This window comes from Balaenoptera musculus, chromosome 2 (genome assembly GCF_009873245.2).
Source record: "Balaenoptera musculus isolate JJ_BM4_2016_0621 chromosome 2, mBalMus1.pri.v3, whole genome shotgun sequence".
In the NCBI taxonomy this organism is placed as follows: Eukaryota; Metazoa; Chordata; class Mammalia; order Artiodactyla; family Balaenopteridae; genus Balaenoptera; species Balaenoptera musculus.
In genome coordinates this window covers 71,658,283-71,675,087 of record NC_045786.1, presented here as the reverse complement: position 1 = coordinate 71,675,087, position 16,805 = coordinate 71,658,283, and the positions used below count along the sequence as shown (strand labels likewise).

The following is a 16,805-nucleotide window of genomic DNA, read 5'->3' as shown; positions in this document are numbered from 1 at the left end:
TTTGTTTCATCTGGTGGGTTTTTACCTTGCTCCCTCATCTGCTGTGTGTTTCTCTGTCTTCTCATTTTGCTTAACTTACTGTGTTTGAGGTCTCCTTTTCACAGGCTGCAGGTTCATAGTTCCCATTGTTTTTGGTGTCTGCCCCCTGTGGGTAAGGTTGTTTTAGTGGGTTGTGTAAGCTTCCTGGTGGAGGGAACTGGTGCCTGTGTTCTGGTGGATGAGGCTGGATCTCGTCTTTCTGGTGGGCAGGACTGCATCTGGTGGTGTGTTTGGGGTGTCTGTGAACTTAGTATGATTTTAGGCAGCCTCTCTGCTAATGGGTGGGGTTGTGTTCCTCTCTTGCTAGTTGTTTGGCATGGGGTGTCCAGCACTGGAACTTGTCGTTGAGTGAGCTGGGTCTTAGCATTGAGACGGAGATCTCTGGGTGAGCTCTCGCTGATTGATATTACGTGGGGCCAGGAGGTCTCTGGTGGACCAATGTCCTGAACTCGGCTCTCCCACCTCAGAGGCTCAGGCCTGACACCCAGCCGGAGTACTAAGACCCTGTCAGCCACGCAGCTTCAAGGAAGGACTTGTCTCAGCTTCTGGGAGTGCTATCTGCGATAGCCTCAAGCTGTCACCTCCTTCAGAGTCCTCCCCAGCTGTACAGAGCCTCTCGGATTTTGTTTGCTTTAGTTCTTTTATACTTGGTATGTTTGTGTCATGCATCCTGGGGTATTCATATCACTGGAATACCCTTTATTCATTTACCTGCTGGAAAACCAGCTGGATCCTGGAAGGTTAAGGCTTCTTGAAATTACAGAAGGTAGACTAGCTAAGGAGTTGGAAGACCTGGGTTCTTGTCATGGTTCTTTGATTAACTTTTTTTTTACTTTGGACAATCCTTTTTAAATCTCTGGGCTTTAGTATACATATACATATATGTATACATATACATATATAAGTGGAACCTCGATTTGAGGTTTTAAAAATTGTGTATTCTATGACACATGTGGTTTATAACATCAGATGTAACACTTTAAAGAATTTCTTGAGGGTATCTCTACTATACAGGGGGTGGACTGGGGGCTGCTGGAAATTCAAGACATGTAAGACATGATCCTAGCTCAAATGAACGTTCTATTTAAGATAATACCCAAACGCATACAGAGCTAAGTAACAAAAGGTTAAATAACCGTTCAAGTCAGTTAAATAGCAAACTATAAGATGTGATGTAATTAGTTATTGGAGGAATGGGATAGCTCAGCATTTCCCAACATCTTCTTAGATCTTCAGTTTTGCAAGATGGTAATAGGTTTTCCTTGACAAATAGGTTCCTAGGTCAGTTGCATTTAGAATAGGTCAAATAAAATTAAACAGTTTATTAAAGACCTCAGAATCATAATCTCCATAATGAATACACATCTGCATAATCTTTGGTTTCCCAGACTTTATTGTCCAAGAAGCCCTTCATTTTCTTTGAAGATTATGGACTATTCACTAATGGAATGGAATGCAATCTGGGAAGTTGTATTAACGATGTACATTAGGAGTTTAAAGTGGGCAGAGGTGGCTTCAAGCTGGATGGCCAGGGAAATACATGGAAAAAGCCTATGGTTGCGTTGTCAAGCCAAGTGACTGGAAGGACAAAGGACCCCTAACCCTTTCTTCAAAGTCTCTCAGGCTTAGTCGTCCTTCTTGGAAGTGTTCCTTTGACAGAATTAACTCCTCTCAAGTTCCAAATCCCCTGAGGGTATTGGGGGAAACTCACTTCCTACCACCCCTCACTCCAGTGCCTTTCTATTTTTGTTCCAGTTATATCCAATAGCAACAAGCTGATTTCCAGCTTCATACTTTGCCAATGTGCTATTGTGAGGGACTCCTGGCACCAAAATAGAGCTTGGCTACTGCTTAGCCACAGCGAGCCAGGATTGAACTGAGGCTGGCCCAGGGACTGGCTGTACTGAGTCACCCGGGGCTGCCCCTCCCCAGGGCTACTGATGTAGAATCCTCCAGAGGGGCCCAGGAATCTGTACTTTTAGCCTGCCCCAAGGCCATGGATTTAGGAGTTGAACTTGGGCGCCTGTCTGTGGTTGGGCCCACTGAGCCTATATATTCACCTTACATTAGATTCTATTAGACCCTTTGGGTCCAGAGATGCCCTGGGGAGGGCTTGGGAGACCCCAGTGCTATAGACTACAGGCTCACAGCAGTGAAGAACAACAGAGTTCCTAGTTGTTAAAGCTCTAATTCCATGTAGCTTCCCTCAAACAAGTACATCCCAAGTCTTGATAGAATTAGGTAGCAGTTATTGAATTGAGTCACTCATTTGCAAATTTAGTTACAGGAATGCATGATCATATTAGAGCGATCCAGGGAGGGAAGAATGAGACTTGCAGTGGGCAGGCTGGGAGGGGCCTCTCCTCTTCATTTGGTTTATTCTGTTGTGTGTCTGCTCTTCCCTCTAGTGCCTTCTCTGTCATGAGTTTCTTGCCTAAAACCTATGAGGAATTATTCGTTACAATGAGATGAGAGGTTGACCACTTCTGATTCAAGGCTAAAACACTTGAAATCCATTGGAGGAAAAGACATTTATGTTTCAATCATATGGTGCAGCTTATTTTTAATCACAGATTTTTTTTTTAATTTTTTTTTTTTTTTAAGGGCAGCAGACTCTGTAACTGAGATACAAAATATTAGAAGTAAGCTTTGGTTGTTAGGAGTAATAATTCAACGAGGAGTCTCTAGACTCACCAATCTGTTATTCCAAATATGAAACAAGAAAGTACTTTAAAAGCCCAATACCAGAGCCCAAGTTCTGACCTAATTTAAAATGTTAACATGCAACTTATCCTATTAACAGACGACTAAGATGGAGCATTCTCTTCCGGTTTCTTCTCCTTTATTTGTCTAGGGGGCTTCTTTCTCTCTCCAGGGAGAGAGGGTATTATTGGCATAATTTTACAGGGCAACTGGCTGCTTCTTTTTGCATCCCTTGGTGTGGTGTCTCAGCTTTGCAGTTTTAGGGGGGAACTGGCTTTTGATGTGTAGCAAAAATAACCGATTTTAATATGAATACTGAATGCTGGGTATTAAATTCTTTGACAGTAGGAAAAATAGTGTGTCACTGAGCATTGGGTTTCAAGGCCTGAAATAAAGTGGCTTAACTTGCCAAGAGAAGCTTTAGAGATAGATCAGCTCTTAAAGGAGGCAGGCCACATGGATGGTTATAAGTGGAGGTGCCTGGTACTGTAGTTTCTTATGAAGGGGTCTGTGGAAGTCTTGTGCGCAGCTGGAATCCTTTGCTTCTGAAGGATGGTCTGTGCCAGACTTTGGTCCTGATGCTGGCATCTTCCTTTTCACTCCTCCCTCCCCTTCCAGGAGCTGAGGTAGATGCTTGAATAGCAGGTGAGCTGGCAGAAAGTAGGGGAGTTTAGAAATCACAGTTACTGCTGTATCAGGACCAGTCCCAGTTCCCTTCAAAAAACAAAGAGAAAAAGAACCTCTGTCACGGTTATGCATAGTAAGGACAAGAGAAAGTTGGGAGGTGGCTGGGTTTCCAGGCTTAATATTCATAGTCAAAGGATGATTGTTGGTCTATATTTTCTGATTTAATCACTACTCCCCTCCCCACCTCCCCCCCACCCCCCTCATTTCCTTCTTGCTGTTTCTTCCCTGTCCTGGTTGTAAAAGGATTTGGATTCCCTGTCAAGTTCTCTCACACAGTTAATTGTGTGTTGCGGCTCCAGTGCTGCTCAGGTGGCCCCAGTTGCATCTGTAGCTGGACCCCAACTCACCTTTCTAATGTTGTTTTCTACTGTCTCCTGCAGAATCTCTGCTCTGGCCAGGCAGCTTCCCAGCAGACCTCTCAGGGTGTCTTTGTAGCCCTCACCCTTCAGCTCTGAATCCGAAAAGACCCCTGGCCTGGAACCCTCTTCTCCCAACTAACCACTCTCTTCCCTTCGAATCCAGATCCTACTCTCAGATGGCGAGGAGACAGGAAACTGGCATCGCTCAGGGGCACTGGAATATTATGAGCACAGCTGAGTTAGCAGGCAAATTCAGAAGTTGATAGTATCTCAAAATCACCATCTTTATAGAAGAAAGACTTATTATTCCTTAGTTAACTTGGGAACAAGTTCAATATGTATATAAATATTCAACTTACACCCCCAGGATATGAAGTTGAGTGTTCAGCTTTTTTTTTTCCCCACCTAACATTATATTGTGAGCATTCTCATGTATCAGTATATAGTCCTCCTAACATTTATTTTTTAAAGCTCAAATCTTGCCTCTGTGTTTTGTGTGTGGTCTGAGGATTCCCTTCCTTTGGAATTGCCTGGGGTACTTGCCAAACCTGGTGATCCCTGGGCCCTGCAGTAGGTGGAGAGTGGAATCTGGATGGGGTGGGGTAGAGCGGGAATCCCTGGTGTGATTCCGAGGCTCAGGTAGGTAAGAGAACCCCTGCTTCAAACCCACCCATGTGTGCCTCCGTCTGTCCCGGAGTCTGGTGTGTGGTGTGAGGGGTCAGTGTGGCTGCTTAGCCGTCTGGCCAGGTCAGGGTCAGATGGGGGCGAGTAAGAGCTGAGGAGAATCCGGGTTCCTGGGGGGAAAAGTCTACACAGCCCTGATGACCGGGCCAGGGACTGAGCAGGGCTGAGCGAGGGTCACTGCTGTCTCCAGCCAACCTTTGGACCCTTTCATAGGTTTGTGGGCTTCAAGAATACTTTCTCACCCTTGCCTCTGTCTGGGTTTTACTTTTTAACTGTACATGTCAGAGCCATTTCTGAAGTCCCCGAATCTCTTTGTCTAACCTCTCCAAGGCAGGTGACCTGCAACTTTACACCAGGTGGTTGTTTGAAGTGACCGCTGGTCTGGAGCCTCCAGAGTCGAGATGCATGCGTGTGTGACATCACTGTGTGAGCGGATGGGACAGAACCCTTTCTCAAAGGAATCAAACTTGGTTTTTCTCCCTTCACTGGCCTTCGCGCATTGTTTGGCTTTTTCATTCGCCTGAAGGCGAGTTCAGGGCCCCGGGACTGGTTGCTCTCTCAGAAAAGAGAAGTGTTCCAACTGCAGAGATGGTGTGAGGCCTAAATCCCCTGCTTCCCCCAGCCCGGAGGCCTCCCTGATGCCCGTGGAGATGAGCTTTCTTGACTCTCTTGAGTTCTGTTCCTGGAAGGTTTCTAAAACCTGTTGAAGGCCGAGTGTAGGATGATGACAAGGCCCGTAGAACACAGAGGGAGAAGGACAAGTCTGCAGGGACTTTGGGGGGCCTGGGTGGACGGGACCAGGTGGGTGTAAGGACTAGCATCCCCCCCGGTCTTGATTTTCATCCGTGTCTGGCTGATGTGATTTCCTCGTACACTGTGAGATTCTTAGCAGCGAATACCTATTGCATGAAGTTAGAGATGAATTAGACATAAAGGAGGAAAAAACCTAGCTAAACTGGAAACAAGGAGAAAATTGGCTAGTTAAAAAAAAAAAAAAAAAAGTTGTAAAATATACATAACATTTAAATGTACAGTTCAGCGGCAGCAAGTACATTCACGTAGTCACACAACCATCGCCGCTATCCATCTCCAGAACTTTTTCATCAAACTGGAACTCCGTACCCATTACACAGTAACTCCTCATTCTCCCCCCCTCCCCTTAGCCCCTGGCAACCACCATTCTACTTCCTGTGTCTACGAATCTATGTACCTCATAAGTAGAATGATAAAATGTTTGTCCTTTTGTGTCTGGCTTGTGTGTTTTAAGTTCCCATTTTTCTATGTTGATATTTTCAGTAAGTCCTGCCAGTAGAGGAGAATGGTCTTGACTTGTCTCTCCTGTAGAGACTGTCTCCCCGCCCATCCCCCCTGGCTTTTCCTTGTTGTCCAGAGTGGCAAGGCCAGTGTACCGCTTCAGCTAATCCTCTGTGCGGAATGAGCCGACAGCTGCGGGCTCCCAAAGTTTGCTTCCAGCTGTTCTCAGGCTTCAGCGTTTTCTCTAGAATGTTGAACTAGGATTGCCAGGTACAATACAGGCTGCCAAGTTGAATTTATGTCTCAGATAAACAGTGAATAATTTTATTAGTAGTCTGTCGTGAATGTTGCACGGGACATACTTGTATTAAGGAATTATTTGGTTTCCCTGCAATTCACATTTAACCAAGTATCCTGTATTTTTGTTAGCCAAATCTGGGCAACCCAGCGGTGAACACAAAGTGGTTCTTGGGTAAGAGGCCAGATAGTTGGGTAGGAAGATCTCAGGAGATGGGCCGATTTGATGGGAGGGCAGAGGTGATTTGGCATTGGCAACTTACTTTTGATAGAATATTAGAAACTTGAATCCTCAATGTAGGATTTTTATAGTAATAGCATAGGCTCCTGTCTATTCTATCTGTAGGTAAAGAGGCAGAAAGTACCTGTTGCTGATCAAAATACAACCTCTGCATGGCAGGTGCCAACAGTAGGAGCTCTAATCTATGGTTGTCTATTATTCCTGTGCAGGTGTTAGGATACCTGACAGTTTGCAGGGATCCAGGGAGAGTGTGTCATGAGGGATTCTCCTGTCCTGGGCTGTGGTTTCTGTTGCTGACGGATGGAGCCAGCTGTGGAGAGGTGGTTTTATATAGTGTGAAAAATGGAAACTTGACTCTAAGTCTCCCTCTTGTCCCTTCCTGTTTAACAGTCAACTGTCCTCAGGTTGCTTCTCTTTGGCGGTACTTGGAGTCCGCCTTTTGTGTAAGAATTCAACAGAAACGCCACTGACGCTGACTGCTCTGAGTAAGTCAGGCTGGCGCTGAGTCCTTCTCTCTCCGTGTTTGCTGTGTGGCTGTTTGCACTTATCCCCTCCCTCTGGGATTTAGATTCCTGGGGCTGGTTTGCTTTCTAGCCAGTGTTTTGGAGGACAGAAAATAATAGTCTTCAGGGTTTACAAACAGTGAGCCCTTCCTGAGCTGCTGGTGGGTAGGTGGAGAAAATCAGTGTTTGGTGCTGTTCTCCACGGGGCCAGGCCCTCCCACAGGTGTGATCACAGGCCTCATGGGTGAGCTGAGGGGGCTGCCTGCTGAAGAGGCCTCCTGAGACTTCCAAGACACGGGGTACGTGATAACTTTGTTCACGGCAAAGGCCATATACGCTTTATTTTGGGGTTTTGAAACCCTAGCAATTTGTGGCTCATTTTCGCCTTTTTTTATTTCCCGAGGGGCTACGCCATAGTCGATGACTCTACTGTGATTGTAGTCCGCATGTTTCCTTTCCACTGATGTCAGTTTATAGAGCAGTCCTCAAGCAAATGTTGGTGCCCAAGGGAGGCCTCTGGGACCCCAAGAGTGGGCTTCAACTGCTGCCCTCACACATGGGGGAGACCAGGCCTTGACATTTTCTTTTTTTTTTTTTAAATGCTTCCATCTTTAAATGTTTTATTTTATTTATTTATTTTTGGCTGTGTTGGGTCTTCGTTGCTGCGCATGGGCTTTCTCTAGTTGCGGCGAGCGGGGGCTACTCTTCCTTGCGATGCGTGGGCTTCTCATTGCGGTGGCTTCTTTTGTTGCGGAGCATGGGCTCTAGGCGCGCGGGCTTCAGTAGTTGTGGTGTGTGGGCTCAGTAGTTGTGGCTCGCGGGCTCTAGAGGGCAGGCTCAGTAGTTGTGGCACGTGGGCTTAGTTGCTTCACGGCATGTGGGATCTTCCCGGACCAGGGCTCGAACCTGTGTCCCCTGCACTGGCAGGCGGATTCTTAACCACTGCACCACCAGGGAAGCCCCGTGTTGACATTTTCATGTGCTGTACTTGCAGCTTCTAGGCTTATTGGAGGAGTGTGGTTAGGTGGGGTTATAGTGGCACCTGGAGGGGGTGCTTGTCTCCTGCAGGGCTGCTGGTTCTCTGGCCAGGAGCCTGGGTGGGAACTTGGGGACCCCAGGTGGGGATACCTTCATGGGGCGTGGGATCAATTTTAGGTCTGGTGGTTAGGGTTGGGGCCCCTGGCAGCTCAGGGCAAGTGCTTCAGATGTTGGGTGCTGTATCTGGCCCACTGGCTCCTCTTGGCTCACTTCCGTGGGACCTCATCTTGACCCTGGGAGGGCAGGGCTTGGGCAGGAAAGGGGTTTTGTTCTGAGCATTTAAGTCCAGGTCTTTAGTTTAGCTCAGACTCTGGAAGCCTGGCTTCCTTTATTTCAGCCCTTCAGAGAAAGAATGACCCGGGGTAGCCTAGTAAGGACTGAACTCCTTGGGATAAAGGTTTGAAGAGATGCTTCCAGAGCCTTCTTCCCAAGGCCCTGGCTTCCTCTGACCATGTGGGATGGGGTGGGGGGCTTGGGGAAGAGAAGAGAGAAACTCTAGCATCTTGTCTTCTCTCCCTCCACCCCCCATGCCCCCCTTAGATTCACTGCCTGCTTCTGTTCTTCCAGAGGGGCTGACAGAATCAAACATGCTGGGGAAATATTTGACATCAGAACGGTGTGTGAGCAGTTATGTCTCTTACTAAGCACAAAGGAATCGATCGAAGGACGGAGAAAAAGAACTGGTTTTAAAGAAAACAGTCTTATTTACTGTTCTTTTTGGAGGGTCTCTCATGGGCAAAGGATTATGGCACCTGCTGAGAGAAATATGGAAGCAGTGAGACCTTGACTCTGCCTTCAGGAGTTTGTGATGAGAGGGGGACACACAGTCACTGCCATTTGTAGATCAGGAGAATGGTACCCAACAGGGAGTGGAAGCGATGGGGGGCTGGGGAGCTTAGAAGGGTTCCTGGGGGCGCAGCCTCAGCTGAGCCTTGGAAGTTCTGTAAGACGTTGGAAAGCAGATGGGAGGGCATCCTGGATGGGAGGGATGGAAGGAACTAAGAGGAGTAGCACAAAGGTTGTTAAAAGGCTGGAGCTGTAAACTGATGGGGTGTGATTATTTTTCTTTTCACCACTAGCATAGTGTCAAGTTAGATGTCAGTTGGCAAACTTTAGAAAAGAATAACCTATACCTCTTGCCCCTGCTCCTCAACTTCCACAGCTACCACTGAGCAGAACACCGTTCTGGAAGACCTCCGCCAACCCTTTGGGGGCCAATTCTCGCAGCTCCATCCCAGGCTGCCCTTCACATTTTGCTGTTTATTCTCCTTCTGTCTTAACACCCTCTCTCCCTTTCCTCTCTGAACACCGCCTTTTCCTTCTGGGCCATCACTCCTGTTTCCTATGTGTATGTGTATCTACATCCCTGGGCTTCTATCCTCCCAGCTCAGTCCCTTCCCCGCACCTGCTCCCCGTGCCGAGGGCTTGATCTCTCACCCAATCCAGGGGCCTGGCTGGCTTTCTGCTCTTTGGCAAGCTCCCTTATCTGTGCCAGTGCAGCCAGCCCAGCTCCTGGGGGGTAGGATTCTGCAGTTGTGAACCCCTGAAAGCCCCCAAACTGAAGGTCATTCCACAGACATGTACTAAGCATCCTCTGGATGCCAGGTGCAGGGAGACAGTAACCACCTAGGGTCATCCAGTCAATACCTGCTTCCCCTCCAGTCTTCTGTTTACAAGGGCCTCATTTCTTAAAGGCTCTGAGTGAGATTTAAATATGTAAGAAGGCTGAAACCCTACTTGTCTTTATCTATAACTTCAAACTACTTATGTCCCCGAGTCTCATACTTCCGAGCCACTTGACAAGAGGTGAAGAGCATCTCATCGGATTTCTAGAGGGGTGGTGGCGGCAGTGGTATCAGCCACACGGGAGTGGCTCTGCTGGGGGGATCCTCCCCGTGGTTTAGAAGGCAGGGTATTGTGTGTCCTCTCGGTCTGCGTCTTGCACAGGCGACTTTGAATCTGACACCCCTGTCGCATAGCCAGTGCCTGGAAACCCTGAAACTATTCCTGGTATTCATAATTCACATCAGGTCGGCTTAGGTGGTATTTATAGCACTCCCCGAGACAAGTCATTGCCAGGGGGTGGGTAGCGACACTTATCAGGTGCAGTGGCTGGGGGTGGTGGTGGTGCTGAGTGCATGCTTTTTCAGGCTAATTTTAGATTCCCAGTGGTTGGGGATGGGTACAAGGGTTTATCACATAGTATGTTTTCAGAGGCTCTGATCTCCCTAGGAGACTGGAAGTACAGACACGTATGGCCATTTCTGTTCCTGGGGCTTGGCATTGCCCCAGGGTACTGTCTGGAACAGAGTCTCACTGCCCAGGTTCTCCCTAGCTCTGTCCCCTCCTGCTGCCCTCTGGCAGGAAAGAAAGGCATACAGGGCTCCTTGGCCTCCTAGCGTTAGGCTATGGGATGGGGGTTCGGGCAGGAGAGGATTTGACGATAGGACATCATGCTTACGAACTCAGTCTTAAAACCTGTGAGTGTTTGACACGCTGCTTAGGTTCCCCATGCGCTGTCTGCCCTTAGTAAAGGGGGATCACGTTGGGGTTTCCAGGGGACTTTTGAGCTGCAAATTCTTTAAGGCAGGGGCGGATCACTGTGCAGGGGAGCTGGGCCCCATCTTACTCGGGGGTCCAGCCGTACTGGTAGACTAGCCTTTCCAAATGACCCGCTTCCTTGGGAGAGTTGGCCCTGCCCAGGGAGGGATCGTGCTGGGACTGAGGGGTAGGGGATATGGAGGGGCAGGAAGCTGGCCAGTGTGTGTGTTGGCCCTTTTGCCACCTCTAGCTGGTAAGGCCATGACAAGCTTGAGGGACTTGACAAAGGGAAGGTGTGTGGGAACAGGCAAAGGTAAATGCTTGACTGCTCCTTTTGTGGGGGCCAGTTACCAGGTGGAGGAGCCCTGGGTGGGTTGCAGGGAGGGTGGCCAAGTCCCACTGGGCCCCCTTCTCTGCTCGCCTTTAGCCCGTCTCTCACTTGTCACCTCCTGCTCTGCCCACCCAGGACAGAGTCCCTGTTGCTCTGTGCTTTCACGTGGCCTGTCTTGACCTGAGCTACCTGTCCTGGTGTAAAGAGCCGTCGTGGGGAGGTAGGTTTGCCAGACGACTGGTAACATGTTTCCTCAGATGATGGTGACGAGACAGGTCAGACCCGCTGCTCCTCCCCGACAGTTGTCGGGCCTTAGCTTCTGTTTTTTGGGCTTTGGAAACCTCACAGGAGGCAACAACGGGGTCTTTATTCCCAGCAGCTCCCGGACCAGCTATGTTGTGACTCTGCTGGCATCACCGCTGGGCAAGGGCTCATGTGGGGACGGCGATGGGGGACAAAGCTTGCTCTTGTGCCCGGGCCTCCTTCCCCTTTCTCTCCGCGCCTCCCCTCATTCCTTAAGACGGGAATTAGAACTGGCAAGTTTGCAGTCCCTGTCACCTTGGGGCCCTGGGTCCTTCTGTGATTCTGATTTCTCCTTCTGAGCTGGGCCTAATGAGAAATGGCACACGGATTCATTGTCAATAAAGAGCCGTGTCTGGCTGGTCCTGGGTCGTCTGTACCATTCCTGGAGCATCTCGCAGACCTCCAGGTGGGGAAGGGGTTCCACAGGATGAAGAAAGGTGAGTTTGATGCAGGGTCAAATGCCTGGACTTACTCAGCCAGGCGGTTTCTTACTGCCCCCCTCACCCACTCCAACTTCCGAGTGACGAGTGGACCTGAGCGGGGGCCGTGGTAGTGAAACCCCCATCCCAGGGGTCAGCTCATTCACATGGCACAGGCTACGTTTGGAAACCAGTGGGTCTGGTTTAAAAAAAAAAAAAAAAAAAAGTTAAAATGGAGATCAATTGATCTGTTCTTTCTACCTTTCCAGGGCAGACACACAGATAGGATGACAAAATAGGAATGTACTTCATTCAAAAAGGGGAAGTATTTTATAAATCAGTAACTGTATACCTGTACACTATTCCTCAAGCCTGGAATATCTGGTGAGATTAATTTTCAGCAGAGGGAAGTTTATTCGAGTTGAGGCGGGGGTGTGTGCGCGCATGTGTGGATGTGTATGAGTGAATGTGCACACGTATGCCGGACAAGTAGAGTGTGAACTGTTTTGCAGGTTGGCAGTAGGACCATGATCCGACTAATATTTGTGGTTTGGGCCCTTGAATATGGAGACCTGTCACTGACTGCGGGTTGAGTCTCAGTAGATGTCCTGGGTGGGCTCAGTTCTCTCTTCTCCCTCTGATCCTGTCCTAGCCGTGTGTCCTCCTGATCATAGTAGGCCTGGGTCCATTTAGCTGTTTCCCTCCTAAGCTTTGGACTGAGCCAGGAGGCGACTGCTTTGTTACTCATTGGCGTTTTTTTTCCTGCCTGAGGGGAGTTTCCCTCGAATGATCAATTTTCATGAAACACTTTAAAAAGAGGAAATTACTAGAAAGACAGCAGGTGACCCATGTTTATTGTTCTTCTGGCGTGACCCAGGGCCTCAGGTCATTGGGTTTTGAGCAGAGTTGTGGCCTCACGTGCCTGCCCACATGCTGTAACTGTCGGGGAATGTGTCTTAGTCCATTTGGGCTGCTCTAACAGTACCACAGACTGGGTGGCTTATAAACAACAGAAATTTGTGTCACTGTTCTGGAGGCTGGGAAGTCTAAGATCAAGGCGCCAACAGATTCAGTGTCTGGTGAGATCCGCTTCTTGGTTCATAGACAGATGGCTGTCTTCTTGCTGAATCCTCATATGGTAGAAGGAGATAGGGAGCTCTCTGGGGCCCCTTTTATAAGGGTGCTAATCCCATTCACAAGGGCTCCATCTTCATGACCTAACCACCTCCCAAATGCCCTACCTCCTGATACCATCACACTGGGGGTTAGGATTAGAACATACGGATTTTGGGGGAGGGACACAAACATTCAGTCTGTGACTTCCCTGGTGGTGCAGTGGTTAAGAATCCGCCTGCCAGTGCAGGGGACACGGGTTCAATCCCTGGTCTGGGATGATCCCACATGCCGTGGAGCAACTAAGCCTGTGGCACCACAACTACTTGAGCCTGCGCTCTGGAGCCTGCGAGCCACAACTACTGAAGCCCACGTGCTCTAGGGCCTGTGCTCTGCAACAAGAGAAGCCACTGCAATGAGAAGCCCGTGCACCGCAGCAAAGAGTAGTCCCCACTCACCGCAACTAGGGAGAAGCCTGAGCGCAGCAGTGAGGACCCAACGCAGCCAAAAAAAAAAAAAAAAAAAAAAAATTCAGTCTGTGCAGGCGGTGGTTCCTGTCACCTGTTTCCATCTGAAGTCACTAATATTAGGACCCAGTCTTGCATTTCTGGAACTACGAGGAGGGAGAATATTGTAGCAGATGGCAGTGTGTCCTAGTGGGTTTGAGCCTCAGGAAGGCTTAGATGCGTTCACACAGCACCTGGACAGTGTGCCAGGTGTGTGTAGAGGGGGGCTGGTGTTGCACGCCCATAGCACCCCGTCTGAGGAAGGCCGGGTATAGGATGCTGGGCCTTGTGACAGAACAGTCTTTAGTTGGCTCTTTTAAGAAAAAAAATCCCATGTTTATTTCAGATGTTATCTTGATGAAGTTTCGTTGAAATAGAACAGAGAAGTACACAAATCATAAATGTACAACTTGATGAATTTTCATAAACTGAGCACACCTGTGTAACCTGCATCCAGATCTGGAAAGAATGGAGCCAGAATCCCAGATGCCCCTGATGGTGACTTTACCTCCTCCTTGTAGTCACTATGTCGACTTGACTTTTCCTGTCTTTGAACTTTCTATAAACGGAATCTGCAAACGTGTCCTTGTTTCTGGTTGCTCTTGTTCAGCGTGATGGTTGTGAGATGCTTCCACGCTGTCATGTGAGTTGCAGGCCTATCATTCCCAGTGTTGTCTAGTATTTAGTCCTTTTATTCATAGCGTCTTTCCTTCTGTTCACGGACATTTCGGTAGTTTCGAGATTCTGGCTCTTATAAACAAGCCGATGTGAATATTCTTGTACATGCATTTTGACACGGATGGATTTATTCTGAGGAGTGAGAGTTCAGATGTGGTTTTGATTAACTTTTCCCAGGCATTCAATCATGGAGTAGATTGTGCCTGGGAGTCCACTGTGGGCCAAGCTCCGCACCAGACCTGGACCAACAGCTGGGAGCAAGAGGAGCAGGCCTAGTAAGGGGAGAGCCAAGGGGTGGGAGGTAGTTATTTTGGATGAGTCTCTAGAGAGGTGACATTTAAGCTAAGACTTGAGGGATGAATGTTTGCCAGCCAGGTGAGCCACCTGGGCCAGAATCCTCCATGCAGGGGGAAGAACACAAGCAAAAGCTCCGAGGGAGATTACTGCTGGCTCAAGAATGGCCTGGTCAGCACAGAAAAGTCCAAATGTTAGCCAGACCGTATCCAAGCTGATGAGGTAATGGCCTGGGACACTCTTTGTAGGAGTTAGGAGGAGGAGGAGGGCTGGATTTTTGGTTTCACAGAAGCCCCCAGGAGAGGGACGGGTGGCATGCATCGCCTGTCCACAGCTGGCCCTTGGCCTCAGTCTGCAAGGCCCGTGGGCAGTCCAGTTAAGGGAAGCCATGGAGTTGGCTGGTTACTCCATGAGTTGTTAGGGCCGTCTGTTTTGGAAACCAGCACTACCTGTTGGGTTCCTGGTGTTGAGCCAGTGACTCATCTTCCTGGACCCTCACGGTCCAGATTCCCAGCCTGGGAGTTTGCCAGGCATGGATGATAGAGGTATCACCTGTCGGGGATGCTGGGGAAGTCTGCTTAGCCACAGGGGACACTCTGTTTTTGGGAGAAGAGTGGGCTACTGCAGTAGGCTGAATAATGAGAGAGCCAGCCGCAGGAAATGACCCTGAGCTGTGGGTGTGGCTCTCGCCAGCTGGTGCAGGCCTCCTGTCCAGGTCCAGGATGATCAAATATGAAGCCAGCTTGGTACGAGGCCCTGGTGGGAATGGGAACCACACGGAGGCTGCAGGCTGGACAGCCTCCCCTGCTGACGGCTCTTTCCCTGTTGCATCGCCTTGCGTCTCATCTTTAATTAAAATGCCCTTGTTAGGAAATCTAGCTCTGGTGAAAAGCTATCCTGACCGCAGAGCAGCCCCCCACACAAGGAGGAGGATGTGGAAGGAGACACGGAGACGCTCAACAGCTTCAGACTCCCAAGAATTCCCTTTGTGTTGTTCAGTTCGGCTGATGGCTGCGACAAGAGCCCCGTGGCTCACTGGAGTATTTATTCCCCTTCAGAACAGGGGTGCTCTTGCCTTTCCCCCCAGCCCCACGGCTCTGGTAACCCTTTTTTGAGCTTGTGTTAATATTTTTCTAGTGTTTCTTTCCACCCTCCAATATTGTTAGTGAGTAAAGAAGATAAAAGCCCCTTCTGCATTTAATATACTACTTAAAACTGTCCTTCTTATGGAAGGAGGCTAAAGCCACCCACTGACATCCCCTTTTTCTGACCCCCTCCTCTGGCAGCGGAGGAATTGTGAGGTGCTCTCTGGTGTTCCCCCCGGATCCCTCCCTTCCACCCTTCCTTTCTTTAAAAAAAAAAAAAAAAAAAAAAAAAATCAAATTTCAGTTGTGTGTTTTGGATATGGATGCTGAGAACCAGGGTTATTAATTTACAGGTCCTGTGAGTAGTAGTGGTCCCCTTCCTGGCCGGGGGGTGGTGGGGGGTGGTGGGGGGCTCTCATGGGTTTCCCCTGCCACTGGGCCCAGCTGCCTCGATCCTCCTCCAGCACCCGATCCTTCTCACTGTGGGCGTTCAATACTTAGTTGCTTAAGAAAAAATGCCTTCCACTTTCCTAATGGTTTTTCCTTTAGTTTTCATACAAACCTTTGTTTCTTTGATACTACTTTCCTTGTAAATGTGAAAATATATAGAAAGTAAGGTTTGATTCATGGGGAGTTTAGTCACCAGGAAGGTACTTTTTATCCTTGTTACTTTTTGGTAATGTGATTTGACTGTATTTTAAGAGTTGTCTATATTTGACTATATTTTAAGAGTTGTCTGTATTTGACTATATTTTAAGTTACACCTGGCTTGGAAGATGTAATTAGCTTCAAGTGTTCTTTAGTCAGCCCGGGAACCCAGATACTTTATTTGCAATTAAATAATTAGAAATTTGGTGTTTTGGAGGACCACTTTTATTCTTCTTAGCAGCCAAATATCAAGCATTCTTGGAAGCTCTGATGAAATGCTCATTTTAAATGCAAATGCTTTGCACAGTTAGAAAGAAAATGAAATGTTCTGGCTTCTAACGCTTACTCTGCATTTTTGCCATTCCTTCTGATGGCCGAGGGGAGGGCTCATGACTAAATCCTTCAGCATCTTTATTATGATTTCAGATTTGTACTTGCTGAGGGGAAGCCTTGCCCCAAGACATTAACCCTCTGTTGCCATCTGTCGAGTTTTCACTAGTTTTTGTTTTTCCTCTTAAATGATTTTTGGATTTCTTCTGGTTTGCTTTATGGGTGATGGATGTACTGGGAAACTTGTGGTGAGTGTTGGTTTGTTGGTTTTTTGAGGCAAATGAAACCTGTCAAAACCCTTCAGCTTTTTAGCCGGGGTGTGTGCCATTGCTTTTTAGTCTTAGAAGTTCCATATCCCCTCTTTTCTCTTCTGGATGTCTTCTCCCACTTTTCCCATTAATCCAGCTACTGTGTCCCAGCTTGGGATCTGGAGAATCCTTGGCTTTGAGCATAATGGAGACAAAGGAATTCCTAAGGAGCATGATTGGACAAGTGGTGCACTCTTTTGCCCTCTTTGAGAGAGAGAGCAATGATGAACTCATGGAGGCAGTTTAAGATGTTAATCCTCTCCCCTCAGTCAGACACGTTATATTCGTTTTCCTGAAAGTGAGAATTTTACTTGTAAAACAACCCCTGTATTCTGTGGTTTTAGGTACCATTGGATTATGAATGGAGGGGCTCAGCCTCTTGGCTAAGCTGGTCTCTTTCATGGGAGTGTGTATACAGCTGGAGCCACTAGAGACGGTCTTGGG

The 16,805-nt window shown here is 48.3% G+C and overlaps 1 protein-coding gene across 7 annotated transcripts in view; it reads left to right on the top strand.

Annotated features, from left to right (window-relative positions):
• Positions 1-16,805, top strand: part of TLN2 (talin 2) — a 450,559-nt gene that overhangs the window by 57,784 nt on the left and 375,970 nt on the right. The window contains exon 1 of one of the 7 annotated variants that reach the window (XM_036843232.1): positions 6,972-7,066. The exons of the other annotated variants lie outside the window; for them this stretch is intronic. The gene's annotated coding sequence lies outside the window, so the exon portion shown is untranslated. Of the gene's footprint in view, positions 1-6,971; positions 7,067-16,805 lie in introns of those variants that run through there. 7 annotated transcript variants of the gene reach the window in all.